We start from the raw sequence: 19220 nt of genomic DNA, 5'->3' as shown, positions 1-19220 counted from the left end.
ATTCCTCTTAAATTTAGAAGACTGCTAATGGGTTGTGCTTACTATCATGAATGATGGACAGTTAACAGCGTGACGGAAGTTACCCAGTAAAAGAAAAACAGTATTTATTTATATTTCCAAACATGCTAGTAGCAGTTGCAGTATATATTTGCTTCCTGATTCTATTTGTACGCTCCTGGTGTCACAACACATGGTATATCATCTTTATGCAGTCGTTGAGTCGATGTATCTATAATTCTTTGCATTAAGTCTGGCTGCCTTTGCTGTAGCGCTTACTCATGTTGTAGTAATGGGTTCCACGGCATACTACGGTTCGCATATGATACGTATCCTCTCAAATAAATGTCGAGGTTTGGAAACTGGTTCGATCCGTTTCGCCGTGATTTACTCTGCATTAGTTTTCTGTAACATTCAATGTAATGCACCACACCTTTTTCTGAGAGTTGCTGAGGGTTGGCGGTGCCTCTCGACTTGGAGCTGAGTGCAATAAGATGAGTATTATCCCAGCTTGTGAGATTCTCTTGCATGGAGGAGAGAATAAGCAACAACTATGGTACTCTAATTACTGAAACTCAATGTAGTGCATCACCACAAATATAACGAATCGACATCATGTACCGTGAGAATAATGAACAGAAGGATGATGCATAGGTTGACAAGAGGACGATTTATTGCCCTTCCACCTATGAGATCACACATGGAAACTGCTAAGAACTTGAGCAGGCGTTTCACACGTGAAATGAAAATCCTGGAATGTCCATACGCAGACTATTTCCCTACCCACCGCTTGTTAACTCTACTGGAAGTTTCGGAACTACGAGGATTTCCGAAAAGCTTTTGACAACATTCCTCACGAGCAACTTCTAATCAAACTGCGTGTCTGTAGACTATCGTCTCGATTGCAAGACCTGACTGGGGACTTCCTGTCGGAAATATCACAGCTCGTAACAATTAACGGAAAGTCATCGAGTAAGCAGTAGTGATATCTGGGGTTCCCCAGGAATGTATTATATTCCCTCTGCTCTTCCTATATAGAAACGACTTACAAGAAAATGTAAGGAGCCCTCCTAAATTGTTGGCAAGTGATGCTCTCATGTACCGTCTCGTAATGTCGTTGTACGATGAAACCAATTGCAAAACCATTTCGACAAGATATCCGTACCGTGAAAAAAGTTGTAATTGGCTCTAACCCATGATAACCATAAAGTCATCCACATGAACGCTATAAGCAACTCGTTACACGATAAATCACAAAAATTTAAAGGCTGTAAATTCAATTATACACTTTACCTATTACAGTTACGAAGAGCGTAAATTATTTACATAATTCTAAACCGAAAAAGAACCCAGCATACAGAACGTAATGTTTAAGTGTTAACACAAACAAATATGCTTATTTGATAAGTGAATGTTTCGTTACGTTTCCTTTCGAATTGTTACGTAATAAATGTACTGCGTCACTCCTAATTCAATTCCTCAAGTAGATGTGGATGAGTTAAACATCTGAATTGGAACGGAAACGGTACGTTTCAGGCCATGGGTTCCTGTTCAAGTTGAAATATATTCATTCCCCTCTACAAGTCCAAGAAGTTGTAACTGGAATTTTCCGAACACACGGTTGGTAATGTTGTGGGGAAAGTAAACAAAAGACTGTGATTCATTGATAGAACACTTAGAAGACACAACAGATGTCTTAAAGAGACTGCCTACACTACCCTTGTCCGTCCTTTGGTAGAGTACTACTGTGCGGTATGACATCCTTAACAGATAGGATTGACGGGTGAAATCGAAAACGTCCAAAGAAGGGCAACTCGTTTTGTGTTATCAGCCGGCCGGAGTGGCCGTGCGGTTAAAGGCGCTTCAGTCTGGAACCGCGTGACCGCTACGGTCGCAGGTTCGAATCCTGCCTTGGGCATGGATGTGTGTGATGTCCTTAGGTTAGTTAGGTTTAAGTAGTTCTAAGTTCTAGGGGACTGATGACCACAGCAGTTAAGTCCCATAGTGCTCAGAGCCATTTTTTTTTGTGTTATCACGAAATAATGGAGAGATTGTCACAAATATGATAAGCGAGTTGGAGTACAATCAATAAACAAAGGATTTTTTGTTGTGGCGAAATTTTTCACTATATTTCAATCATCAGCCTTCTCCTCTGAATGCGCAGATACTCTGCGGACTCTGATCTATACAGGGAGAAATTGTCGTCATACAAAAATAGGAGAAATGTGAGCTCCTACACAAATACTTAAGTGTTCATTTTCCACACACACTGTTCGAGAGTGGAACGACAGAGAAAAAGTCTAAAGTTGGTTCGATGAACCCTCTATCAGTCACTTAAGTGTCAGTAGGACAGAAGTCATGTAGATGTAGAAGCATTTGGAACTATTTCGCTGTGAGGTGGGGTTATAGAAGTCTAGTTTCCATTCTAGAAATGGACTGATGTCATATTATCGCAGCCGTCAACATCTTCCATTGCTTTATATTTACGTATGCAACCAACACAAGTAAGTCTCGAAAATATATATTTTACTGTAAACAATCTTTCAGCTTTTAACCTGGTGATTGCATTGTATTTATTGTATGTTAAACGGGGATCTAGAAACGACGGAGAGGCTCCGTCCCCGCCGCAGCCGCAGTGGTCCACAACCCCACGACGAATACCACAGTCCACTTCACCCCTCCGCCGTCCCACACCGAACGCAGGGTTATTGTGCGGTTCGGCCCCCGGTGGACTCCCTCCAGGGAACGTCTCACACCAGACGATTGTAACCCCTATGTTTGCGTGGTAGAGTAATGGTGGTGTACGCGTACGTGGAGAACTTGTTTGCGCAGCAATCGCCGACATAGTGTAACTGAGGCGGAATAAGGGGAACCAGCCCGCACTCGCCAAGGCAGATGGAAGACCGCCTAAAAACCATCCACCGTGGTACAACAACCGAGTTAGAGAAATGCTGCGCAAGCAAAGGGAACTTCACAGCAAACATAACCATAGCCAAAGCCTTGTGGACAAACAAAAATTACACGAAGTAAAATGTAGTGTGAGGAGGGCTATGCGAGAGGCGTTCAATGAATTCGAAAGTAAAGTTCTATGTACTGACATGGCAGAAAATCCTAAGAAATTTTGGTCTTATGTCAAAGCGGTAGGTGGATCAAGTGTAATGTGCTGCGAATATAGAAAGAAAGATCCCATATCATTTAGCTACAATATAGCTGGTCAGAAACTGAAAGCAGTTATTTCCATAAATTATCTGGGAATACGCATTAGGAGTGATTTAAAATGGAATGATCATACAAAGTTGATCGTCGGTAAAGCAGATTCCAGACTGAGATTCATTGGAAAAATCCTAAGGAAATGCAATCCGAAAACAAAGGAAGTAGGTTACAGTACGCTTGTTCGCCCACTGCTTGAATACTGCTCAGCAGTGTGGGATCCGTGTCAGATAGGGTTGATAGAAGAGATAGAGAAGATCCAACGGAGAGCAGCGCGCTTCATTACAGGATCATTTAGTAATTGCGAAAGCGTTACGGAGATGACAGATAAACTCCAGTGGAAGACTCTGCAGGAGAGACGCTCAGTAGCTCGGTGCGGGCTTTTGTTGAAGTTTCGAGAACATACCTTCAGTGAGGAGTCAAGCAGTATATTGCTCCCTCCTGCGTATATCTCACGAAGAGACCATGAGGATAAAATCAGAGAGATTAGAGCCCACACAGAGACATAACGACAATCTTTCTTTCCACGAACAATACAAGACTGGAATAGTAGGAAGAACCGATAGAGGTACTGAAGGTACCCTCCGCCACACACCGTCAGTTGGCTTGCGGACTATGGATGTAGATGTAGATGTAGACTGGCCGGTTCACCGGACCTCGACACAAATCCGCCGGGCGGATTCGTTCCGGGGCCAGGCGTTCCTTCTCTCCCGCAAAGCCATGCGTTAGACCGCACGGCCAACCGGGCGGCAACCTGGTGACTATTTGCTGCAACTTATATTTGCCTTCGTTCTCATTAACGTTTGCTCTTTCTGCAGGAGACGGGAGACACCAGTGTCCGTCTATTGTTTCTCAGAAAGTTACAATGAAATTCGACATGCTCTAGAACTCTTTACAGAAAAACGTTTCCTCTTGTTTAGTCATTGCCATGGAATTTGTTACATATGTTTCTTTCCTTTTCGTATGTATGAATGCAAAAGAAATCACATATTACTCAGCATGCAGGGTCTACAAGCAACTGTCGTCTAGTACTCGATTGGAGCTGTGACCAAAGGACTGCAGTGACTCTCATTTAACACCCGATCTGGGAACAGCGATCAAAGAAGAGTAATAAAGACCACTGTCGGAGAAGTTTCTCGGTAGGCTGAATTTCATGGACATCATCGACTTTGAGACTAACCCCGTAATATTGTTTTATTGGGAATAGAGGCTGAACTTTCACCAGAACGCATTAAATTATATGCTACCAATGATCGTGACTGGGCTGATCTCGATTCTGTATTTAGAAATGGAATATGTTCGTATGTGAAGTTTTGACGTTTCAGAGAACGCAGTCGACCTAACTAACCTCATTTTCGCTACTCTGCAAGTTTCTCTTGGTCAAGTCAGGAGAAGGAAAAGAAATATAACGCAACACAAAGAATGCAATTTTAATGCAATGTCAATTTAGGATGACTGGTACTCGACCAATATCACTGATAAGCTGTTCAGGAAACAAGAGACTTTTCAAGAGAGAGAATCTGGTTGGGTACTGAAAGAAACAGTTGAACTGATTGTTAATGTAAAAGAATATAAGGTTTTTTATTCATGACTACATGCAAAACTGCCCAAGGTAGTAGCAAATAAAATCATGACCATAAATGTTAAGTGAAAGAACAATACATGTCTCAAGTGGTCGATTCTGGCAGATAGAATTAGAATGTAGACCATACGTCTAAATATACTCCATATGCAAACAAATTAAACTTTGCTGTTATATTACTTCCTACCGGGCTGAAAAATGTTCACATTTTCGAAAAACGCAATGAAGACTTCTGTTTACAAATCTACAGCATTCAATTTTCAGATTATGAACTCATGGTCATAAATGAAGAGAGAAATGAGAAAGAATACTGAGTTGTACTGTCACATATTACAAATCACCATCATGAGAACATGTAAATCTTTTAATGTTGCAGGTTGGTAATAAATGTACATACCATTTATATTAGATAAAAATACTTTTGAGGCTAGCAGGCAGTAGTATTACTGGTCATCAGCATTCGATTGTAGTATCCGACCGCTGTCTGTGCTGTCTTCATTTCAACAAAAAATTAGGTGCACAATTAGTTGACTGTACCAGTCTACAGTGTCATGCGTTTTAGACCTAGTTGCTACTTCCAGTCGAGGTAGGGACTCTGTTTCGCAATCTGATCAGATACATTTGCATGAACTATCTAACAGATCCTACTACATACACATCACTTTGATGAGGAATTTTCCAAATTTAAGCTGTACAGAGACAGCTATTACATGGTGTGATACACTGAACAGCTGTATGCAGTCGCTGAGAGTGTGAATTATTTTTATTACCAAATTGAAGGATGAAAATAAGTCCCGAAGAAGAATAAGCGTTTCACTCTGTGGATGCTAAACACACTGGGTTATTCAAAATGATCGAGGCACTTTCAAGTGACTGTAAGAAATTTGGACTAATGTATGATACTATGTATGGAAAGAGCAACTCAGGAGATCTTTTACGTCAGGTTCACAAATGTTCAGAGAATGAACCATTAGTCACACTGCACATGTCCAGTTCGGTCCACTCGCGTCAAAGTGTCCGCATCGATGAAAGTCAAATCCGCCCTGATACTTCCATGTGACTTGGGGAAGCAGAGGTGTGAAAACAGCCTCTGTAGTGCAACCCCACAGGTAAACATCACACGGTGTCCGGTCCGGTGAATGTGTGGGCCACACCTGAAACTCAAGACTGGCCAGCCGATACACTACCAAGCTATCTTCGTATTAGCACAGTATCCGTGAACTTACGACCATAGTTGTGGAAGTGCGGTAGAGCACCATCCCGTTTAAATACGAAATCATGACTGTTTTCTAGCAACTGCGGCATGAACCTAGAAAAATGTCATCACTGATAATCTGGGAGCGATGTTTCAGGTGATCAAGGTAGAAAAATAAATTTCTTGATTTGGCTGTTTCCATACGTACAATTATGTAATACCTTACCTCAACACAAGTATTTTTTTACGATCATTTGAAATTTTCTAGATCATTTTGAATAACCCTCAATTTGTTGAGAACCGTTTGAGGAAGACGATGATACAATTAGGTGACAAAAGTCATGGGATGGCGATATACACATGTACAGATGGACGTGGTATCGCATTCGCAAGACATAAGGGACATTGCTTGGGCGGAGCTGTCATTTGTACTCAGGTGATTCAAGCGAAAAGGTTTCAAGTGAGGTTGTGGTCGTATGGCCAGAATTAACTGGCTTTGAACGTGGAATTTTAGTTGGAGCTCTACTCGTAGGACGTTCCAATTTCTTAGTTCTTTAGGGGATTTAATATTCCGAGATCCACAGAGTCAAGACTGTGCCGAGAATACCATATTTCTGGCGTTGCCTCTCACCAGGGATAATGCAGTGCCCGACGGCTTTCACTTAACGACCGAGAGCAGCGACGTTTGGGTAGAGTTGACAGTGCTAACGCCGGCCGAAGTGGCAGAGCGGTTCTAGGTGCTACAGTGTGGAACCGCGCGACCGCTACGGTCGCAGATTCGAATCCTGCCTCGGGCATGGATGTGTGTGATGTCCTTAGGTTAGTTAAGTTTAAGTAGTTCCAAGTTCTAGGGGACTGATGACATCAGCATTTAAGTCCCATAGTGCTCAGAGCAATTTGAACCAACCACAGTGCTAACAGACAAGCAGAAATCAATGTGGGACGTACGACGGGCGTGTCTGTTAGAACAGTACGACGAAATTTGGCGTTAATGGGCTAAGGCAGCAGACGACCGCACGAGTGCCTCTGATAACAGCACATCATCTGCAACGCTTTTCCTGGACTCGTAACCATATCGGTTGGATCGCAGGCGACTAGAAACCCGTGACCTTATCGGTGAGTCCCGATTTAAGTTGGTTAGAGCTGATGGTAGGTTTCGAATGTGACGCAGACCCCACGAAACAGTGAATCCAAGTTTTCAACAACGTACTGTGCAAGCTGGAGGGGGCTCCTTAATCATGTGGGCTCTGTTTATATGGAATGGACTGGGCAGCCATACATGGACCTCATGTTCCCATATAACGACTGATTTTTTTTGTGGATGAAAATGAACCGTGTCACCGGGCCACAATTGTTCGCGATTGGTTAGAAGAACATTCTGGACAGTACAAGCTAATGATTTGACCACCCAGATCGTCCGACATGAATCCCATCGAACATTTATGGGACATAATGGAGAGATCAGTTCACGCACTAAACCCTGCAGCTGTGATACTTCCGCAATTGCGGACGGCTATAGTGGCAAAGTGGCACAATATATCTGCAAGGGACTTCCAATGACATGTTGTGTCCATACCATTTCGAGTTACTGCACTACGTCGGGCAAAAGGAGTTCCGCCACAATATTATGAGGGACGTCATGAGTTTTGTTACCTCAGTGTAGATTCAGAGACCATTGCATTACACTGGTGCTTACCAAGTTGGAGCTTATGCTAGCTGCAACATGAGCCACAGACAACACTATACTCTTTCCCATTCCACAATATAAGCAATAGTGACAGGCGTTTCTTAACCACAAATACACGTGTAAAAGAGACGTAAGATGGCGACGAAGAAGTTAAACCAAATCCAGGTCGCGTTTCTATTCCGCCATGTAATATGGAGGAAAATAACTCATTTACGAAAAGTATTTCAATGCTTCATCGAAATCAGCACTACAATAAATTTTCCGATTTTCGATCCCTGAAAATGTCTTTCTGACGCCGTAAGAGTGCATCATACCTACAATCAGATAAATTCAAGACAATGAGGACACATTTTCAAGATTACCGAGAGTTTAAACTTGTTCCCGTCGAAGTTTTCTTTTCATTTCAGTATGCGGGACACGAATGTATTTTAGTGGAAGGTAACTTACCGTCAACTGAGATATTTAAGTGTATTTGGCAGGTCAAATACCAACAGAAGCGAAGCATCTAACATATTGCACTGAGTGGACAGTATTCCTATGAATTATTATGGGTGGAGGTTACACTCAACAACCGAGCTAGGTTAATAATTGGCTCCTTTTACCGACCTCCCGACTCAGCAGCATTAGTGGCAGAACAACTGAAACAAAATTTGGAATTAATTTCACATAAATTTTCTCAGCATGTTATAGTCTTAGGTGGAGATTTCAATTTACCAGATATAGACAGGGACACTCAGATGTTTAGGACGGGTGGTAGGGACAGAGCATCGAGTGACACTATACTGAGTGCACTACCCGAAAATTACCTCGAGCAATTAAACAGAGAACCGACTCGTTGAGATAACATCTTGGACCTACTGGTAACAAACAGACCCGAACTTTTCGACTCTGTAAGTGCAGAGCAGGGAATCAGTGACCATAAGGCCGTTGCAGCATCTCTAAATATGGAAGTTAATCGGAATATAAAAAAAGGGAGGAAGGTTTATCTGTTTAGCAAGAGTAATAGAAGGCAGATTTCAGACTACCTAACAGATCAAAACGAAAATTTCTGTTCCGGCACTGACAATGTTGAGTGTTTATGGAAAAAGTTCAAGGCAATCGTAAAATGCGTTTTAGACAGGTACGTGCCGAGTAAAACTGTGAGGGACGGGAAAAACCCACCGTGGTTCAACATCAAAGTAAGGAAACTACTGCGAAAGCAAAGAGAGCTTCAATCCATGTTTAAACACAGCCAAAACCTCTCAGACAAACAGAAGCTGAACGATGTCAAAGTTAGCGTAAGGGGGATTATGCATGAAGCGTTCAGTAAATTCGAAAGTAAAATTCTATGTACCGACTTGACAGAAAATCCTAGGAAGTTCTGGTCTTACGTTAAATCAGTAAGTGGCTCGAAACAGCATATCCGGACACTCCGGGATGTTGATGGCATTGAAACAGAGGATGACACGCGTAAAGGTGAAATACTAAACACCTTTTTCCAAAGCTGTTTCACAGAGGAAGACCGCACAGCAGTTCCTTCTCTAAATCTTCGCACAAACGAAAGAATGGCTGGCATCGAAATAAGTGTCCATGGAATAGAAAAGCAACTGGAATCACCCAACAGAGGAAAGTCCACTGGACCTGACGAGATACCAATTCGATTCTACACAGAGTACACGAAAGAACTTGCCCCCCTTCCAATACCCGTGTACCGCAAGTCTCTAGATGAGCGGAAGGTTCCAAATGATTGCAAAAGAGCACAGGTAGTCCCAGTCTTCAAGAAGAGTCGTCGAGCAGAGGCGCAAAACTATAGACCTATATCTCTGACATCGATCTGTTGTAGAATTTTAGAACATGTTTTTTGCTCGAGTATCATGTCGTTTTTGGAAACCCAGAATCTACTCTGTAGGAATCAACATGGATTCCGGGAACAGCGATCGTGTGAGACCCAACTCGCTTTATTTTTTCATGAGACCCAGAAAATATTAGATACAGGCTCCCAGGTAGATGCTATTTTCCTTGACTTCCGGAAGGAGTTCGATACAGTTCCGCACTGTCGCCTGATAAACAAAGTAAGAGCCTGCGGAATATCAGACCAGCTGTGTGGCTGGATTGAAGAATTTTTAGCTAACAGAACACAGCATGTTGTTATCAATGGAGAGACGTCTACAGACGTTAAAGTAACCTCTGGCGTGCCACAGGGGAGTGTTATGGGACCATTGCTTATCACAATATAGATAAATGACCTAGTAGATAGTGTCGGAAGTTCCATATGGCTTTTCGCGGATGATGCTGTAGTACACACAGAAGTTGCAGCATTAGAAAACTGTAGCGAAATGCAGGAAGATCTGCAGCGGATAGGCATTTGGTGCAGGGAGTGGCAACAGACCCTTATCATAGACAAATGTAATGTATTGCGAATACATAGAAAGAAGGATCCTTTATTGTATGATTACATGATAGCGGAACAAACACTGGTAGCAGTTACTTCTGTAAAATATCTGGGAGTATGCGTGCGGAACGATTTGAAGTGGAATGATCATATAAAATTAATTGTTGGTAAGGCGGGTACCAGGTTGAGATTCATTGGGAGAGTCCTTAGAAAATGTAGTCCACCAACAAAGGAGGTGGCTTACAAAACTCTCGTTCGACCTATGCTTGAGTATTGCTCATCAGTGTGGGATCCATACGAGATCGGGTTGACGGAAGAGATAGAGAAGATCCACAGAAGAGCGGCGCGTTTCGTCACAGGGTTATTTGGTAACCGTGATAGTGATACGGAGATGTTTAGCAAACTCAAGTGGCAGACTCTGCAAGAGAGGCGCTCTGCATCGCGGTGTAGCTTGCTCGCCAGGTTTCGAGAGGGTGCGTTTCTGGACGAGGTATCGAATATATTGCTTCCCCCTACTTATACCTCCCGAAGAGATCACGAATGTAAAATTAGAGAGATTCGAGTGCGCACGGAGGCTTTCAGACAGTCGTTCTTCCCGCGAACCATACGCGACTGGAACAGAAAGGGGAGGTAATGACAGTGGCACGTAAAGTTCGCTCCGCCACACACCGTTGGGTGGCTTGCGGAGTATAAATGTAGATGTAGATGTATTCAAGTATAAAACACTTGCAGACTATCCCGATTATTTTTGAATTCTGACATCCTACTGTTTTCTGATGGGTTGGAAAACTATTGCAGTCCTTGCCTTAAGACACATGACTTGGATATTCTTCACTACATTACTGCAGCTGTTTTTCCGTGGAATGCTCTGCTGAAAATTACCAAAGCGAAACCGCAACGTATTACTGGTATCGAATAACACTAGTTTCTTGAAAGGGTCAGTTTGGAACCGCGCGACAGCTACGGTCGCAGGTTCGAGTCCTGTCTCGGTCATGGATGTGTGTGATGTCCTTAGGTTAGTTAGGTTTTTAGTAGTTCTAAGTTCTAGGGGACTGATGACCTCAGATGTTAAGACCCATAGTGCTCAGAGCCATTTGAACCATTTTCTTGGAAGGTACATTGCAGGCAATACTGACCATTGCTGAAGACATTTAGTTACCAGTAATAGATTGACAGCTATTTACGATGACGCAATTGGCATATCTCACATCATACAGATTGATGTGACTTGCCTACATAGATGCGTGACGTTGCAGTATCTTCCGGCGTCCAATTTTGTATTGCTTTCTTCCGAGAATGTTGACACTTTAGTGGTGGTAACTGTACCAGCCCATTCTTACATAGGGGACATTTTAGAAGTGAATCTCCAATATCCTGCTAGAATTCACAATCTTCGTTCGGAATGCCCCTACGCCCAGAAATAATTTCACCAACGTCCGATTGCGCAATGAACTTCGAAAATAAATACAGGCAATTTCCAAAAGAGTCATCCGAGTTAATACAACTATGTCTTCTACGTATATAAAGACCAAAATTTGGGATAAGTTTTAACTTACTCATAGGACTGTAAATTTTTTATTTTCAGGAAGAGCATTCAGTTATAAAGGGATATAACTATTACACGCATGTGAGTATAATCCTGGGGTATTATTTGCTTGCGTTTACGATTTAAATTTTCATTTGTCTTTCACAAATGTTCAGCGTGCTCTCCAATGGACGCACAACATATTATTAAGAGATGGTCAGAGCCGTCTCATCCTCTTGAGAGTGTATCTGGAGTTACCTTATTCACATTTACTGCTTTAGACGTCTCACTTCAACCAAAGTTACTGGATTTAGAATCGCACAGACGAAGTCATTCAGAAGCCTTCACAAACAAAACAAAAAATGTGTTTTACCGTGAGAACAGACGATCCTGGAGGCCAAAGGTGCACCACGACATCCGTACGCTCTTTATGGCCGAGACACCGTTGAGGCACCTCATTCTTAACGTGTGTTCATACACGCAGATATCACTGCGTTGGTTGTCCAAAATGTTGAAATATATAATTTTCGGTATGTCCTCGCTACTATGGAAATATTCAAATGTTTGACACACTCAGGTGCGTGATTCCTGTAACCGCCTTTTCCGCAGAATGGAAACGGGCTGTAAATCGTAACTTGGGAAATGGCGCAAAACACACGATGTTTCGGAGGGACTTACCGGTGCTCGAATATGGTAATGGTTCCTGTGTTCCCGATATTCTTACCTTCTGGCACCATTTTCATCTTGTGTAGTCTATTAATTAGCACTTAACGTGAAAGGACATTGTTATTTTAAGAATCCACGCCAGAAGCAATACACAAAGCTCCACAAGTTGTTCTTAGTCGCCAACATGAAGCGGTTTTTGTAACTGAATACTGTAATATAATTACACACATCAAAAAAGTTTTGCATCACCTCGGTACCGAGAGTTCCGGAACCTGTACATAAAATTGGAGTAGAGATCAACATGAACATAATTTTCGCACTTATTACTGCTCATGAAAACCACACATTGCATGTTGTATCTCTATTCAGCGACACCATCAGCGGTGGAGGTCCACATTGCCGTTCACACCGGTGCCTCTAATACCCAATAGCACGTCCTCTTGCATTAATGCATGCCTGTAATCGTCGTGGCATACTATCCACAAGTTCATCAAGATTGTCCCACAACTCAACGGTGATTCGGCATAGATCCCTCAGAGTGGTTGCTGGGTCACGTCGTCCGTAAACAGCCCTTTTCAATATATCCTAGACATGTTCGATAGGATTAATGTCTGGAGAACATGCTGCCCACTCTAGTCGAGCGATGTCGTTAATCTGAAGGAAGTCATTCAGAAGACGTGCACGATGGGGGCGCCAACTGTTGTCCATGCAGACGAATGCCTCGCTAATATGCTGCCGATATGACTGCACTATCGGTCGGAGGATGGCATTCACGTATCGTACAGCCGTTGCGGCGCCTTCCATGACCACCAGCAGCGTACGTCGGCCCCACATAATGCCACCCAAAAACCAGCAGGGAACCACCACTTCACTGCACTCGCTAGACAGTGTGTCTAACGCGTTCAGCGTGACCGGATGGCCTCCAAACACGTCTCTGACGATTTTCTGGTTGAAGGCATATGCGACACTCATCGGTGAAGGAACGTGAAGCCAATCCTGAGGGGTCCATTCGGAATGTTGTTGGGCCTATCTGTATGCCCTGCGTGGTGTCGTGGTTGCAAAGGTGGATCTCGCCATGGACGTCGGGAGTGAAGCTGCTCATCATGCAGCCTATTGCGCACAGTTTGAGTCGTAACACGACGTCCTGTAGCTGCACGAAAAGCATTATTCAATATGATGGCGTTGCTTTCAGGGTTCCTCCGAGTCATAATGCGTACGTAGCGGTTATCCACTGCAGTAGTAGCCCTTGGGTGGACTGAGTTAGGCATGTCATCAACAATTCCTGTCTCTCTGTATCTCCTCCACGTCCGAACCACATCACTTTGGTCCACTCCGAGGCGCCTGGACACCTCCCTTGCTGAGAGCCCTCCCTGGCACAAAGAAACAATGTGGACGCGATCGAACCTCGGTATTAACCGTCTAGGTATGGTTGAACTACAGACAACACGAGCCGTGTACCTCCTTCCTGGTATAATGACTTGAGGTAATCGGCTCTCGGACGCCCTCCGTCTAAAAGGCGCTGCTCATGCATGGTTGTTAACATCTTTGGGCGGATTTAGCGACATATCTGAACAGTCAAAGGGACTGTGTCTGTGATACAATATCCACAGACAACTTCTATCTTCAGGAGTTCTGGGAACCGGTGTGATGCAAAACTTTTCTTATGTGTGTATTAAGTAAACGCAGTCATGGTCAAACACGACTGTGTATACTAAATAGTTCTAATACTAATTCTAATAGGTCACTGTTTAGTGTTCCACAGATTTCTGAATCTCGTATGTTTGAAACAAACCTTTGCAGCAACACAGGCCAGACAAACACCTGAAGAATAGTTTACTCTCGGCTGGTACATGAAGTACAGTACTCTGGACAATGCGCAAAAACATTCTGAATGCGCTCTATGTCTTGAACGAGCACACGGGAGCGTTATGCGGATTTCCTCTCACATGTAAAACCAGTGTCTAGAAACCGCTGGCGTGATCGTTGAATGCTTTGAGCTGTGGGACTTTCAGTGCTGTATATCCGACGAAACGCATGCCACACTTTTACATCTAAAATCAACCTCTGAAACCGAGAATGCAAAACGCCTTTTTTTGCTGAGTTAACGCAATCTTCACTTGTCCCACATCCTGTAATAATCGAGTGAGAATGGGATACCCTGCCGGCAACCACATGAAACCCATACTTACTAGTGCCACGTTAAAGTTTTAGTTTTGATATAGGAGTATAAATTTACTCGCAGTATCTTAAGTGAACAGTCTTATGAAATAAGGTGAATCTTTTCAAAACTTCCAGCTCTATAGTACATGCTTCCTAAATTACTGATGATGTAATTTCACGGCTAATGAGTGAAAATAGTATACTTTATACTTGGTGTTATGATATTACGTAGTTTTCGTATCAGAAAACGTACTTAATGTAGAAAAGAATCGAGTATGCTGCAGAGAAGTCGACACTTGTGCTTTGCCATGGACTTTGATGGAAATGTAATAGTACCTTTTTCTTAAATATAATGGTGTTGTACTTTAATGGTTCCGAGTGCAAATCGTGAAATCCAAATAGTTGTTGACAGAACGAGACCTTCCCATGAAAAAACACATTTACCGCAGAAAGTAAATGACATTCAAGTAGCGAAGCAAAGGGGCGTACCAAGCGAGAAATCAGCTTGTCGATAAAAGACGCGCCGGAGACAGGTAATGCGATCAGCGAGAGTCAAGTGGAAGATCTAATTTGCTGTCGTCGTTACTGGGCTTGTCGTCTGCAACTGTGAAGCTTTCTGGCTGGTGTGTCAGATAAAATTACTTGAATTTCCATTTTTTGTATACTTGTGCAAAAACTGAGTATATGTCGTACTAAATTATTAGCGTCTAGATGGTTTAATGACTGGGTTGACAGCGAAGTGAGAACTAACTTGAAGATCGGTTCTTCTACTGTTCTCCTGTTTAGCCTACTTGAGGTATGCGTGCACTAATGTAAATACATGACGAGGAGGAAATGATAAGGATGTGATGAGGTCAATCTCTATGATGTCAACAGCTAACAACCAAAGAATAATAGAGAAAACCTTTCATTAATAGCAGAAAGAATTCTGTGGAAGTATGACTGTCTACAGGAATTTAGGTGCTGCTTCGCCTGTCTAAATCTGTGGAAAGCCACTTTGCACTCGGAAGCTTGCCATTCTAGACAGGTTTTTTGGTTCGATCCACTCTACTTACTCAGGTTAGCCATTCTGAGAGCGGGAAATGCTCCTTTCAGTCTCCAAATTGCGTTACTACGTGCATACAATGCATTGCAGCAACATTAAACTGATCTTATATATGCTGTCCATCTGCGATTTGGTCATATTCGACTATAAAACAGTTTCATCGACTGTGGCATCGAATTTGACTTAAATACGATAACCAAAGATGCAAGGCTGATTGTAGGGTGTGCTGCACGGCTTTGGGGGTTACGTTGTTCATTCTGGAAAATCACAAAATTCAAGAATACAGTGCGTACTATCAAGTGGTTTAGTTTCACGTATGCCAGTTTAGCCTTCCATATGAAGGAAAGACATTTCCAGGCATTATGATTGCTTATTAATTCTAACTGATTATTCACTACAAAGTTATGAGAAAATACGCTGAACGAAAATATGACAATTTGCTTAATAGCCTGTTGGACAGACTTCAAACTGTTAAGATTTAGCGTTGCAAGGATTCGACAAGTCCTTGGTTAGTCTCTGGAGGCATGGGTTACAAGACGACTATGCAGATGGCAGGCAGATTCCCGTAAACTACGGGCTATGGTGTGTGCTAGCGGAACTGGGTGCCTAAACCGTCCTAGATGTGTTCTATCAGGATCCGATCAGGCGCATTTGGTAGCCGAAACATCAACATCAAGTCCACTATCATCGTCTTCAAACCCCTATGGCACAATTACGCCTTGTGACATGGACTGTTGTCCTGCTGGAAGAGGCCATCGCAACTGAGAAAGACATGAAGTGTGAAGGAATGCAAGTGTTCTGGAGCAATGTTCACGTGGTATATGACTCCTATAGCATTATGTAGTCCCACCGGTATTATTCCGTGGCGCGGTGCATGTTTTGAGCAGACATTTCCTTGGTTGTAAGCGTATTCAGTCATTCGCTTGGACGACATCGACCTGGTGTAACAAGAAACGTCATTCATACCGCTGCAACAGTTTTCTATTGATCCACGATCCAAACTCGATGATCCCGTCTACTGAAATCGTAATAAAAAAAAATGGCTCTGAGCACTATGGGACTTAACATCTATGGTCATCAGTCCCCTAGAACTTAGAACTACTTAAACCTAACTAACCTAAGGACTGCACACAACACCCAGCCATCACGAGGCAGAGAAAAATCCCTGACCCCGCCGGGAATCGAACCCGGGAACCCGGGCGTGGGAAGCGAGAACGCTACCGCACGACCACGAGATGCAAGCTGAAATCGTAATAGACGATGTCGTTAGGTCAACAGGAGAAATATACGTGATGAATCTAATTAAATTAAAAAAAAAACGAAGCGACGTATATCACGCAGATTCAAGTAGTTCCCTACAAGACAAATGGGGCCGAAAATGTCGGAAAATACCTCAAAATCTGATAAAATGTTGAACATGTGACCTCATCAGATGTCGTATCTCACTACAAGTGCAGCGGTTGGGCTTGTCGAGCCTACTCTCGCTGGTAGGGCATAGTGCTACACATCACAACGCTAGGCTATTATTTTTTAGTAAATGTAGGCCAATTCCTCGTAATTTTGTATTACCATTACTGTTACTCCTACTGTTTAACATCAGATAATGCAAGAACGAAAACAGAGTACACTACCGGAGCGTTCTGTAGCAGCACTGCGCCTTACGTGTTCAACCGCTGTAAGTGCGGCGAGGTACGTCATAAGGTGTCTCATGTGAAATTACTTGCCTCAGCATCATCTACATCGTCTCGGGTCTTTTTGAACTTTAATAAGAATCACCCTGTATAACTCACATGCTGCAACACCTCATGTTCAACAATACGCCCTAAACCATGTGTTCCGAAACACTTGCGCCTGCAACAGTATTACGTTCTGTCATCAGATTTTCTACAGTTCGCCTGATACCATGCTTTGCAGAGCGTTCGTACCTCCTACCTCAAACTTTTCAGATGATGCATGATCACCCAACAATGCCTGCTCATGGTTTCACTACTGTGCGTTAACCTCTTTTCATAATCCTCATGGCAGTAGTGCATGAACAGCTGAACAGTTTCTCCGTTTCCTGCAATGCAGCACTGCTATTGTTGCCGTTCTTTGTTCTCAATAACGACTGTGTTTCTTGTGGAGAACTTCAGCATTCCTTAGCCTTTACACCAGAAGTTACTACGTAAAAGAAATTAACACCAAACGGTAGAGAGCATACTGGTGTCAACCTGGGAAACATTTCACATTCTCACAGCTTACAGCACTATTTTTTCACCTGGCGGCAGAAAGTGAAACTATTCTTTATTCAGAATACTCATCAAGTCCACCCTTCGATGTATACAGCCCGCACTGCAGCTCTTAGAACACCGTCAGTTTGATTAGTCACCCGGCACCTTTCTTACCGCATCACAAGGCCGCAGCGCTGACTAGGTAGTGATCCCAGATATAACAAACACACTCATCAACTGCCCAGAGAAGGAGCAATGCCAGAAAGTTTTAGCTGAGTACAGTGACTGATCGCTGAACGTGTAGTCAGACGATCCTTTCGCCTATTTACGTGCGTTACATTACATTTCTTTGTGTAGTGGTTCAGGTCTTAAATTTCATACCATACACTGATCATAAACAGGTCTGCGTTTTGTGACACATCACCCACAAGAATGTATAACAGTACTGCAATTTTTGCGATCTGTCTGATAGGGCTATAAGTTTTATGCACCATATTATTCATATACAGGTAGTTTTTATGTCACATATTCCCACAGGAGGTAGTATTGGTCACAACTAGAAGAAAAGTGCCTACAACGTTACGTCCAAAAACCAACACCATTGAAGACTATAAAACTAAACTGACTTCACCAGTTTCCATAGTTGGGAAATGAAGAAACGAAATTTAAAATTAAAATAACTGATAACGTGCGATATTCTGTATGTAAGAAATGAAAGCTTACAATGGAGAGGTTTCGCTTTCACACGCTACGATGGTCCAAAAACTAACTAAGAAACGAGAGAAACTTAGTTTTTAAATCAAAATAAGTAACAACGCCGAATCCAATATGGACTGAAAGGGGTGTAACGGGCTTCCTTCTCTAAGGCTTGAAATTTTACGCTACCATATGCTACGATGACTTAAATATCCACTTTCTTCATTTAAAATTTTATTTCTACTGTGAATGTTTAGCATGGATTCAGAGTTATCACCTAGTACCTTCGATAATTGTTGATATGTGCCCTGCCAAACCTTACCTTTACTTATCAATGTTTCTCCGTAACATACATTTAAAAATCAAGTTAAGTCTGGTGTATGATAACTTAATAAGTAATGGGTAAAAATGGCTATGAGCACTATGCGACTTAACTTCTTAGGTCATCAGTCGCCTACAACTTAGAAGTAATTAAACCTAACTAACCTAAGGACACCACACACATCCATGCCCGAGGCAGGATTCGAACCTGCGACCGTAGCGGTAGCTTGGCTCCAGATTGTAGCGCCTAGGACCGCACGGCCACTCCGGCCGGCCGTAATGGGTAAGATAGGCCACCTACTACGTATGTGCGTGGTGTTTAGCTGGTGGGAAATAGGACAGTTTGTGTTTATCAATACCGATTAATGTCGAACTGGTGATGAATGGCAACGTTCTTCAGGTGTATGACCAAATTCCGCTTTCGCCAGAGCATGAAAGTCGTTGGGCTTGGGCGTCATGTTAGACACAGGAGGTCGAACGTCCTGCAATCTTTTTCTCATTGGGATCGTCCTACGGATCGCATCCACCCACGTAGATCCGACACTAAACACATTT

This window comes from Schistocerca americana, chromosome X, assembly GCF_021461395.2.
Source record: "Schistocerca americana isolate TAMUIC-IGC-003095 chromosome X, iqSchAmer2.1, whole genome shotgun sequence".
In the NCBI taxonomy this organism is placed as follows: domain Eukaryota; kingdom Metazoa; phylum Arthropoda; class Insecta; order Orthoptera; family Acrididae; genus Schistocerca; species Schistocerca americana.
The sequence above is the reverse complement of the archived record's forward strand: the minus strand, read 5'-3'. Positions refer to the sequence as shown.